Below are 12,500 nucleotides of genomic sequence, written 5' to 3'. Positions count from 1 at the left end.
CGGTACCGGCAAAGATCTCTCTCTTCTCTCTTTCCAGGGTTTTAACTTGAGCTTCCGCGGACAGAGGAGACCTGCGACAGGTCAGCCCCCGAGAGCCAGGCCTCTCAAAGCCCCCCAACAAAAAAAACAGGAGCAGAGAGTTTAAACTTAAAAGGGCCAGCCCCGCGACCGCTCAGCACCACCCTACGCGCAAGGCCTACGGGCAAAGGCCAAGATAGAAAGCACGGGGTGGGCGCTCACCCAAACGAGGGGGGGCCGCCGCCCCACCCTTCTCAGGACAAGGAACCACACATCTGGTTCTTTTTTTCTACCGCACTTTTCTCGACCCCCTTTTTTTCTGGTCTCCGCAACACAGAGCCGACCGAGGCGGGAAGACAACTCGCAGCGAAACGGAGCACGGGAGGCAACGCCGGGGAACGGGAAGCGCCACCACCAGCTCAGAAGCGGGCACCTTGGCAATCAAAGCCGGGAACGCTCCAGGAGCACCAGAGGCTCGCGAAAAGCCGGGCGCACACATACCCGACGGGAAAGGGCATGCGGCGCAAACGGACCAGCCACCCTCCCCGGTTCGGGGAAAGGGAGAGGGCCAAGATGGAACACAACACCGCGTGAACCGCAGGGACAGCAGAGCCCCTGACGCGCCCACGAAGACCCCGCGAACCACGACGAGAAGTGCGCGCGGGTCGGCGTTCGGGCCGGACAGCCGCACCCCTGCCTACCACACACCACCGGCACAGATGGGGAGGAGAGACGAGGGGCCCGCTGGCAGAACGAGAAGCGCGGTCGCCATTCGCATGGAATGACCATTCGCCATGAATGTCCGTCCCTCGCCTGGCGCGGCTTAGGCCCCGGCCCGAAGACAACGCAGAGGCACCACATCGATCCAACCGAGCGAGAGCAGGCCACCACCGGGAGGACGGCCAGCGGGATCTTACACAACCGGGTAAAGCGAGAGAGACGAGAAAACACACGCACGAGAAAGAACGGGAGAGGAATGCCACCGGACAAGCCACCAAAAAAAAAAAAAAAAAAAAATGCGCTCGGGAGGCAACAAGGAGGGCTCGGGAGCTCCTTTTAAATGGAAGGAAGAAAAAAAAAAAAAAAAAAACCGTGCGCTCGGGAGGCACGTGGCAGAAAGGCCGGATAACACACAAGGAGGCTCGGGAGCTCCTTAATTCAAAAAAAAAAAAAAAAAAAAAAAAAAGCCAGGGGAGGGGAAACAGCAAGCGGAATTAGTCCCCTCGTCGCCCCTGGATCCACCGTTCCACCCGGTGCAGGTGACAACAACCACGTGGAAATCGGGGAAAAAAAAAAAAAAAAAAAAAAAAGCCTGACACGCATCATGCAGCGCCCGGTTGTCACAAGCTGAACAACAGCAAGAGCACGCAAGCAAGCACGGGAAAGCAAGAAGCGTACTCGGGTAATAGCTTCGGGAGCTACGGAGACCCGTGGGCAGATATAAAGGCTGGACAAGCAAACAGCCTTGGGAGGGCCTCCAATGTCCTTTAGTCTCAACAATCACAGGACAGCGTGTCAGTACATATCTCCAGGTCCAATATGGACAGATAGCCAACATCAAAACCACAAAAGACACAGGGAGGAAATTCACAGGCCACAGGGAACATCTGGAAGTCACGCCTCGTGACCTGTCCCAAAAATGTCCCCATAAACAAGAGAACCGGACCTCAGAGGGACAACTGGTCGACCTGATAACCATGAGTGCTCCTAAACCGAGAAAGCCATGATAGAAAGCCGAGCCCATAGCTTCCCCTCGGCTTCAGGATACAGAGTCCCGGCGCTGTGGACCGAGATCCTTGGAGGGAGGAAAAAAAAAAAAAAAAAAAAAAAAAGGCTCCAAAGCTCCAGGGAGCCGGGCCACATCAGCTTGGAAGCCGGGGACGTGCCATCCTCTCGGCCTCAAGAAGTCAGGGGCCCCGCTGACGGGGACAGAGAGGGCTCCTGGAGATTTAAAAAAAAAAAAAAAAAAAAAAAGGGCTCCAGAGCTCCAGGGAGCCGGGCCACATCAGCTTGGAAGCCGGGGACGTGCCATCCTCTCGGCCTCAAGAAGTCAGGGGCCCCGCTGACGGGGACAGAGAGGGCTCCTGGAGATATATTAAAAAAAAAAAAAAAAAAAAAAAAAAAAAAAAAAAAAAAAAAGGGCTCCAGAGCTCCAGGGAGCCGGGCCACATCAGCTTGGAAGCCGGGGACGTGCCACCCTCTCGGCCTCAAGAAGTCAGGGGCCCCGCTGATGGGGACAGAGAGGGCTCCGGGACAAAGATTACAAAAAAAAAAAAAAAAAAAAATGCTCCAGAGCTCCACGGAGCCGGGCCACATCGGCCTGGAAGCCGGGGACACCGCATCCTCTCGGCCTCAGAAACCTAAGTTCCCCTGCCTGGGACCAGGGACTTGTGGAGAAGCTCCGAAGCTCCACGGAGTCGGGGCCGGGCCATGGCGGCTAGCAAGCCGGGGCCATCGCATCCTCTCGGCCTCAGAAACGCAGTCCCGTGGACCGGACCGAAGCCTTCTGGTCGACCTGAGTAAGCTGCCACCAAGCCCGGCATCGGTCCCAATAGGGTGTACAGCCACTACCTCTCCCCGCAGAGCTCCAGGTACAACCCCCTGGGTAGAGACCCAACTTAAACACGTGGCCACCTCCGGGAAGCACCCGCCTGCTTGCCGGGCCTCCCGTCACCCTGGCCGCCTCGCAACAGGCACTTCCCCGTCCTTTGTCATCAACCGGGGAACAGGAGCGTCGGTCGCCGCAGAAACTTGTCACCACTAGGTGTCACCAGAGAACGGTCTCCATCGACCAAGCAAACCGAGAGGACAGATCGCTCATGGCCGCCGCAATCACTCACTCCCTCCCTCTGGAGGGTCCTCCCTAGCTCAGGGGGACACTAACCCACGCACGACGGGAGCAGGGGACCCACCGCTTCTCCCGAATGACTGACACAAACGGTCCCCGTCGTCCCGCCCGAACACAGCAAACGAACGAACGCGGGCTGGGCTCGGGCCGACCTCCTCAGCAACCCGAAACCGAAAGTGGGTCAGGGAGGGAGGGAGAAAGGGAGGGAGCCCTGAAAGCAGGAGAAATCATCGGTCTCTAAGTGAAAGGACTAACTGACTAACGAAAAACAAAACAAAATTAAGACAGAATTGAATAAAGAAAAAGACACATTCTAAACACGGATTCCCCACCCCCCCCCCCCCCCAAAAGCTGCAAAGAGCCAACTTTGGAAAGCAGCACGGAAGCTTTTTCTCTCCTACACACAACTCAACCACCATCTTATCTTCATATTTTCAGCTCCCGCCTGCCTTGGAGAGTTACTGAGTTTACGCACTACTAAGTTCAGCACAAAAAAAAAAAAAAAAAAAAAAAAAAGTCCGCTCTCAGGAGGCAGGCAGAGAGAGAGAGACAGAGAGACAGAGAGACAGAGAGACAGAGAGAGACAGAGAGAAAGAGATAGACAGAGAGAGGCAGACAGAGAAAGAGAGAGACAGAGAGACACAGATACAGAGAGAGACAGACAGACAGACAGACAGACAGAGAGAATGTTGGGAGTGGGAGATGACCAATCAAGGAATCAATATCATTGCAGGGTGGATATGGGCATTAGTGGGGAAGGGGTTTCCTTTGGAGGTGGTTAAACTCTGGACCGTTTTATTAAAAATAAAAATGGGGTTAAATATAGCCACATCGGGAAGATTGCTAAAGAGAATGCAGTTCAGAGTCTAGAGCCCAGAGCTTGGGACACTCTAGACGACCACAGGTCTCCCATCCATCCCCCATAAACCAGAGACAGACAGAGACAGAAAGAGACAGACAGACAGAGATCCTCAAGTAAATTTCAGGGCTGGAGAAAGAAAGAGAGAGAAAGAGAGAGAGAGAGAAAGAGAGAGGCAGAAAGAGACAGAGACAGAGATCCTCAAGTAAATTTCAGGGCTGGAGAGAGAGAGACAGAGAGACAGAGAGACAGAGAGAGACAGAGAGAGAAACATAGAGAGACAGAGACCCTCAAGGTAATAAAAACATACCATTACACAAACCCTGTCACACAGTAAAATCAGTCCCATGAGGAAATGTATTGCTACGATTACCTACCAAAAGGAAGGAAGGAAGGAAGGAAGGAAGGAAGGAAGGAAGGAACAAAGGAACAAAAAGAGTTGTCTTCAGTACACAGGTCTAGAATTAGAGAACTGGGGGGGGGGGGGGAGATGGCTCAGCGGTTAAGAGCACTGGGTGTTCTTCTATAGGTCCTGAGTTCAATTCCCAGCAATCACATGGTAGCTTACAACCATCTGTAATGGGATCCGGTTCCCTCTTCTGGTGTGTCTGAAGACAGCTATAGTGCACTCCTATACATACAATAAATACATAATTCTGTTTAAAAAATTAGAAAAGTTTACAGAAATCAGACACAAGCCCACTAGATGGCAAGGAAAAGCACTCACAGCTGAAATATAACACATGCATGCACACACATACACACACGCACACGCACATGCACACACATGGTAATCTGTTACAGTGTCCCCCTTGTGTAGTTCAAATTTGACTTGACTCTGGAGTGACAGTTAAAAAGCACCATGCCAGAGCAAATAGTTTAAAGACAGATGCTTGGGTTTGGAAAAACTTAAAAAAAAAAAAAAGTGGATTTTCCTCTTTTGGCTTGTCTAAGAGAGAGGCAAAAAAGATACTTATGGGCTAAAATTCCATATTTCTGAACTTGAGAGCCAGAGAGACAGACAGAGAGAGACAGAGACACACAGAGAGACACAGAGAGACACAGAGAGACAGAGACCCTCAAGTAAATTAAAAGGAAGACACACCATCACACGAAGGAAGGAAGGAAGGAAGGAAGGAAGGAAGGAAGGAAGGAAGAAAGGATAAAAATAATTATCTTCAGTACACTGGTCAAGAATTAGAAAAAATTTAAAGAAATCAAACGCTTGCATGCACACACACACACATAGGGGACATGAGTTTTAGGAAAAACAGATACTTATGGGTTAACATTCTAGCTTTCTGAACTTCAGGGAGGGCTACAGAGACTGACAGAGAGAAAGGGAGAGGGAAAGAAAAAAAAGAGAGAGAGAACACACAGAGAGAGACAGAGTGGCAGAAAGAGAGAGACAGAGAGAGAGAGACAAAAGACCCTCAAGTAAATTAAAATGAAAACACACTAAGGGAGGAAGGGAGGAAGGAAGGAAGGAAGGAAGGAAGGAAGGAAGGAAGGAAAAAGGAAGGAAAAAAGAAGGGAGGAAGGAAGGCAGGCAGGCAAAAGTAATTATCTTCAGTACACTGGTCAAGGATTAAAAAAAAATTTTTTTAAAGAAATCCAACACAAGCCCACTAGACAGTAAGTAACAGCACTCACAGCTAAAATAGAAAACACACACAGAGAAACTCTGTCATAAAATCCAACATGTTTTCTTCTTGTTTATTGATTTTTTTTATTATTATTTTTTTCAGTCTGTGTGTGTGAGCTCTCTCTCTGCTGCCTATATGCCTGCATGCCAGAAGAGGGCACCAGAACCTAGGAGGACACACCGTACGGCTCCTGAGAATCGAGGTTTTTGACTAAAAGAGAGAGAGAGAGAGAGAGAGAGAGAGAGAGAGAGAGAGAGACAGACAGACAGACAGACAGACAGACAGACAAAGAGAAAAAGAAAGAAAATTAAATTCTAATCTGTGCGGCTCTTCTAGTGACGGTTAAGGCTTATCCTAACTACTAAAAATTGTTTTTCCTTCACATAAAGGGGTGGGGGTGGGGTGACATGTGGATGGCAGCCATCTTGGCCGCTGACTGACTTCACCAAGATGGAGGCGGCCGGCCATGTGACCAGTAACTGTTCCAGGTCGCTTCTGTCTCTCCCTTTACCCGCCTCTAGGGGTCGCACGTTGCACGTGCAGATTAATGAGGAGGAGGAGGAGGCGCCCAAAAGCAGTCAGAAGCCTCATACCATCTACAGCCACGCCTTTTTCCTCCTGCTTTTGTCTAATACTTTTAAATGCACATGACTGATGGTTGTGAGCCACCGTGTGCTTACGGGAATTGAGCTCAGGACCTCTGGCAGAGCAGTCAGTGATCTTAACCATCTTAGCCATCTCTCCAGCCCGTCACAAGCTTTATTTTATTAAACATGAAGTAGAAATCCTGTAAATATTGTCCAGCTTCACCCTTACAAGTCCCTGAGCTGACAGGGCGAGGCTGGGTGAAAGTGAATCTTTCTCTGGGTGGAGTGCCATTACCATTTCCAAAGACCTAGGTATGAGCCTATTGTTTTGTTCAGTCAGTCCCCTGGGGCCAGAGCAATAAGGACAGTGAATTGTCAGGCATACATACTTGAATAGTCACTCACAGATGGATTTTATGCAGAAAACTTGCCTCTGGAGTGACATGGCAAGGGTGTACAGATCCTTGCCCCCTACCCTGCCACACACACACACACACACACACACACACACACACACACACGGAGGAGGCAGTGGGGGGGGGGAGTTGGAGGTGCTGAGAGAGAATCTAGATAGCTCGAACAAATAACTGGAATAAATACTGGTAGAGAAAGGGAAACTATGTCGCACAAGCAAGCAAGCAAGCAATCAAGTAAGCTGGAAAAACCAAAGGAAACAAAACAAACAAACAAGCAAACAAACAAACCCAAAACAACAACAACCAAAAAAAAAAAAAAAAATGTCTGTCAAGTTTGGCCTAACAAACTAAAGCAAGCTCACATACATTCCACAACAGATGATAGCCTGAGACTAACACCCTGGCTGGAGGGGGAGTGATGGCCCTGAGAGCATTTTTGGAACAACTTTAAAAAAAAAAAGGGGGGGGGGTCCCTCTTTTGGCATGTCTAAGAGAGAGCAACAGTATACTCTATACTCATATACATAAAATAAATGAATAAGTAGATAGATTTTTAAAAATTAGACTTGGGAGCAAACCAGGCAGGCCTCCTGTGTATGTTTGTAATGACTGACTGACTGACTGACTCACTCACTCACTCACTCACTCACTTACTTAGTTTTTATTAATTTGAAACAGGGTTTCTTGGGGAAAAAAATGTTTTCTGTATACACAAGCAATCAATCGTAATTTGTTCGAGTGTCCCTTTTGTGAAGTTCTAGATTTGATTTTGCTTTATTAAAGGAGTTTTACACAGTATTATCTACAAATCCTACAAGAGGCCGCAAGAGGCCTACAGCCACTTTTTGTGCAGTCAGTTGTTGACTGCTTTAAATTTGTTTGTGTGTGTTTGTTTGTTTATTTCAGAACCCAGCGAGGGCCTGTATCAGGTATAAACACAGCTCTCAGAGTAGAAAATGGATAGAAGTCTGAAGTCATTAGCACACACGTCACCTCCAAGTGACAACCAAAATTGGTCTTTCTTCAATGGAGACTCAACTGGATATAATATATATATATATATATATATATATATATATATATATATATATATATTATGATTTGATTCTATGCAGAAAACTTGCCTCTGGAGTGACATGGCAGAGGCATGCAGATCCCTGCACACACACACACACACACACACACACACACACACACAGACAAACACATGGAGAAGGCAGTGTGGGGGGAGGGGAGGTGGAGGTGTTTGAGACAGAATTTAAAATTTAACTCAAACAAATAAAGAACTGGAATATAAACTGGGATATAAAGTGAAACCATGTCACACAAGTGAGCAAGCAATCCAGCTAGCTGGAAAACAAAAATGAAATAAAACAAACCAAGCAAGTAAAGAAACAAAATCAAAACAAAGACACAAAACAGAATGTCTGTAAAGTTTGGCCTTTACAAAGCAAAGCAAGCTTACATACAACATTCCACAACAGATGATAGCCTGAGACTCCTCCCTGGCTGGAGGGGGAGATGGCCCTGAGCATTTTGGGGAACAACTTTTATTTATTTATTTATTTATTTATTTATTTATTTATTTATTTATTGAGACAGGGTTTCTCTGTGTAGCCCTGGCTGTCCTGGAACTCACTCCGTAGACCAGGCTGGCCAAGGAACTCAGAAATCTTTCTGCCTCTGCCTCCCAAGTGTTGGGATGGAAGGCATGTGCCCTTAAGGTGGAGAATGGTAAGGAAGCTCCTCTGAGGAAGTTCTTCTGATCTAGAGAGTACCCTTGAAATGAAATGAGAACCACAAGAAGCATTTGGTTTGAAATGTTGGGAAATAAAGCATATGTGTAAAGTTACAAACAGAAAAAAAAAAAAAAAAAGGAAAAGAAAAACAGAAACAAAATCAAGCTTATGCCACCATTTACTTCATTGACCAAGTAAAGATCTCTGAAACACAAATCTTGGGTGGGCCCCAGCTTGTAGTATTAATTTACAAGCAGCTATACACACGCACACGCACACGCACATGCACACATTTTAGGAACAAAAGATAGATACTTATGGGCTAACATTCCATCTTTCTGAACATGAACTTGAGAGCTGGAGAGAGAGAGAGAGAGAGAGAGAGAGAGAGAGAGAGAGAGAGAGAGAGAGAACAAAGAGATACACAGAGATACACAGAGAAAGAGAGACAGAGTGACAGAAAGAGAAAGAGAGACAGAGAGAGAGAGAGAAAGAGAGACCATCAAGTGAATTTAAATGAAAACACACTATTACAATAAGAAAGGAAGGAAGGAAGGAAGGAAGGACAAAAATAATTATCTTCAGTACACTGCTCAAGAATTAGAAAAAAAAAATTAAAGAAATCAAACACAAGCCCACTAGACAGCAAGTAACATCACTAGCAGCTGACATATAACACACACATACACAGTGTCGGGCAGTGGTGGCACAGGCCTTTAATCCCAGCACTTGGGAGGCAGAGGCAGTCAGATTTCTGAGTTGCAGGCCAGCCTGGTCTACAGAGTGAGTTCCAGGACAGCCAGGGCTACACAGAGAAACTCTGTCTAGAAAAACCAAAATAGTGATAATAAGAAAAACCAAAATAATAATAATAATAATAATAATAATAATAATAATAATAATAATAATAACAACAACAACAGCAACAACAACAACAACACATTTTAGGAAAAAGAGATACTTATGGGCTAACATTCCATCTTTCTGAACTTGAGGACTTGAGGGCTGGAGAGACTTCAGAGTCTATATAAGAACTATAAAGATAGATATAATCAACCATCCTGGAACTCCTTCTGTATGCCAGGCAGACATAGTTAGTTAGTTAGTTAGCTAGCTAGCTAGCTAGCTAGTTAGCAGGTCAGCAAGTCAAAATAGGTAAAAATCTATATCAGCATAAACGTCATTCGCTAAGAAACACTGTCTGAAGGCACCAGAACCTAGGAGGACCCACCATATGACTCCTGAGAATCGAGATTTTTTTTTTTTTATTTAAATACAGAGGGTAAATATCTGCCAGTCTCTTCCAGTGCTGTTTAAGGCTTACTGTAAATAATCAAAGTTTTGTGTCTTCTATCCAAAAACAGAATGCTTAACTCGGGGTAAGAAGCCCAGTTTGGGGGTCAAACCTTTCTACAACATAGCGGTGTATTGTTTTTCCTTCACATAATGGGGGGGGAGGGGTAATGGGGAAGTCTGCTCCTCAGACATAAATCTGAAAGAGTACAACGGATCATTTGGGAGGTGGACTCGAGACAGACAATTGTTCTCTGAGTGTAAAGCTCACTGTCATGGAACTTCTCTCTCTCTCTCTCTCTCTCTCTCTCTCTCTCTCTCTCTCTCTCTGCCTCCTAAAGACTATTAGATTAAAGGCATGTACTTTACTTTCACACTCAACTTCCTTTTCTCTCTTGAACCGCTGGAAGGTATTGCGCCTGCATGTCTGTTTGTTTCTACTCCCTTGTTCTGTCATTCAGTTGCTCATTGACTTCACCAAAATGGAGGGGGCCGGGGCCATGTGACCAGTAACTGTTCCAGGTCGCTTCTGTCTCTCCCTTTACCAGCCTCTAGGGGTAGCACTTTGCACGTGCAGATTAATGAGGAGGAGGAGGAGGAGGAGGAGGAGGAGGAGGAGGAGGAGGAGGAGGAGGAGGAGGCGCCCAAAAGCAGCCAGCCAGAAGCCTCATAGTCATGCCTTTCTCTCCTGCTTTTGTCTAATACTTTTAAATGCCAGACTCTGAATCGCATCGGTCGTTTTAAATCATTTTTGTGTTGTTATTTTTAATTAGAACACATATTAAAAGATAAATATGATCAGTCACCCTGAGACTCCTTTCGTGTAACTCGGTCAGTAGGATGGACTAGCCACAAACTCACAGTGATCCACTTCCCTCTGCCTCCACCGCTGCTGGGGAAAAGCTAGAATCATTAAAAAATAAAAATAAAGCCAATAAAAGATAAGAATCTTAGCCGGTCATAGCCGTGTCCATTTGAAAAAACGGAGGCAGGCTCTCACAGGTTTGAGGCCAGCCTGGTCTACAAAGTGTGTCCAAGACATCCAGGGCTGGCTACACTAAGGAACCCTGTATGAATAAAATAAAAAAATAAACAAAATAAAAGAAAGAAAGAAAGAAAGAAAGAAAGAAAGAAAGAAAGAAAGAGAAAAAAGAAAAGAAAGAAAGAAAAAGGAAATCAAAAAGAGAGAAAGGAAAAGATGAGAAAAGAGAAATACAGGCCGACTTAGGAGGTAGTGTTGGTTGAATCTAGATGTCATTTCTCTGTATAGGGAGGCAGGCAGGCAGGCAAACTTGTTTGCTGGGTTGGTTTGTGAGTTGATTTCATTTTGTTTCGTTCTGTTTTTCTGGAAGTGTGGCCTACCTAGGGTCTACACAGGCCCAGGCGCAAGAAATCAATAAATAAGTAAGGATCTCTGAAACACAAACCAACCACTACACCAGGTAAGAGTTACCTAATCTGACCCAGGCCTTTGCATTTCATGTAGGCCTTCATATTGTACCTAGACCTTAACAGCCAGCAGCTTTGCCCTCTGAGCCACCGTACACACATGCATGTATAGATGGATGATGAATACATCTTTTTCTCTGTTTATTCATGCATGACAGACAAAGTCTCTCTCTACATGTTGCCAAAACATACTAGACAGTCCAGGCAGGCCAGCCTGTCAAGTAAATCCTGCCTCTGTGATTGTACGTACGTGTGTGTGTGTGTGTGTGTGTGTGTGCGTGTGCCTGTCTGTGTGTTTGTTTGTTTTTTAATTTCTTGTTCTGTGAATGTATTGGCAGCACACTGTTAACCCCAGTAAGTTTTTTGTTTTTGATTTCTTGTTAGTTTAGTGTGTGTGTGTGTGTGTGTGTGTGTGTATGTATGCATTCATGCTTGCATGTTTGCTTGTATGTTTGTAATTACTGACTGACTCACTTAGTTTTGTAATTTGTAGTAGTTTGTAATTACTGACTGACTCACTTAGTTTTTATTAATTTGAAACAGGATTTCTTGAGGGAAAAAAAAGTTTTCTGTATACACAAGCAATCAATCGTAATTTGTTCGAGTGTCCCTTTTGTGAAATTTGGATTTGACTTTGCTTTATTAAGGAAGGTTTACACAGTATTATCTACAAATCCTACAAGAGGCCGCAAGAGGCCTACAGCCACTTTTTGTGCAGTCAGTTGTTGACTGCTTTAAATTTGTTTGTGTGTGTGTGTTTGTTTGTTTGTTTGTTTTTTTGTTTGTTTCAGAACCCAGGGAGGGCCTGTATCAGGTATAAACACAGCTCTCAGAGTGGAAAATGGATAGAAGTCTGAAGTCACTAGCACACACGTCACCTCCAAGTGACAACCAAAATTGTTCTTTCTCCAATGGAGACTCAATTGGGTATATATATTGAGCAAACCTAAGTGCGGGCCTTGGGTAGATCTGGGTGGATGGGGATGAAGTCGCTAGGAGGAGTTTCGAGATGGAGAACTATGATCAGAATATTGTACAGAAAAACCAATTTGTACTATATTTAAAAAAAAAAAAAAAAAAAGCCCCCTCCCAAAGGGGGAAAAAAAAAACAATAAGCAAAACTTTTTTCTCTGCATATCTAACCACTCCCAGCTAGAAAGGCAGTGTGCAATTCTGTCCCAGTTGGGGCTATTGAGGTTAAGAAAAGAAAGGGGAAACACCTACATGGTTACCTGAATATATATATCAATAGATAGATAGAGATATAAATAATAAAAGAAAAGAAGTGGATAGATGAACATGATGGTGGTGGTGGCCTGGTATTTTGAGATGCTCAATTGCTTCACCAGTTTGTTTTATTTTATTTTTTAAAGATTTATTTATTTGATGTTTATTTTAGTACACACTGCAGCTATCTTCAGACACACACTAGAAGAGTGCATTGAATCACATGACTGATGGTTGTGAGCCACCCTGTGCTTACTGGAAATTGAGCTCAGGACCTCTGGCAGAGCAGTCAGTGCTCTTATCCACTGAGCCATCTCTCCAGCCCTTTACAAGCTTTATTTTATGAAACATGAAGCATAAATCGTGTAAATATTGTCCAGATTCGCCCTTAGAAATCCCCATGCTAGCCAGAACTACA

The sequence above is a fragment of the Arvicanthis niloticus genome, chromosome 26, assembly GCF_011762505.2.
Source record: "Arvicanthis niloticus isolate mArvNil1 chromosome 26, mArvNil1.pat.X, whole genome shotgun sequence".
Classification (NCBI taxonomy): Eukaryota; Metazoa; Chordata; class Mammalia; order Rodentia; family Muridae; genus Arvicanthis; species Arvicanthis niloticus.
The sequence above is the reverse complement of the archived record's forward strand: the minus strand, read 5'-3'. Positions refer to the sequence as shown.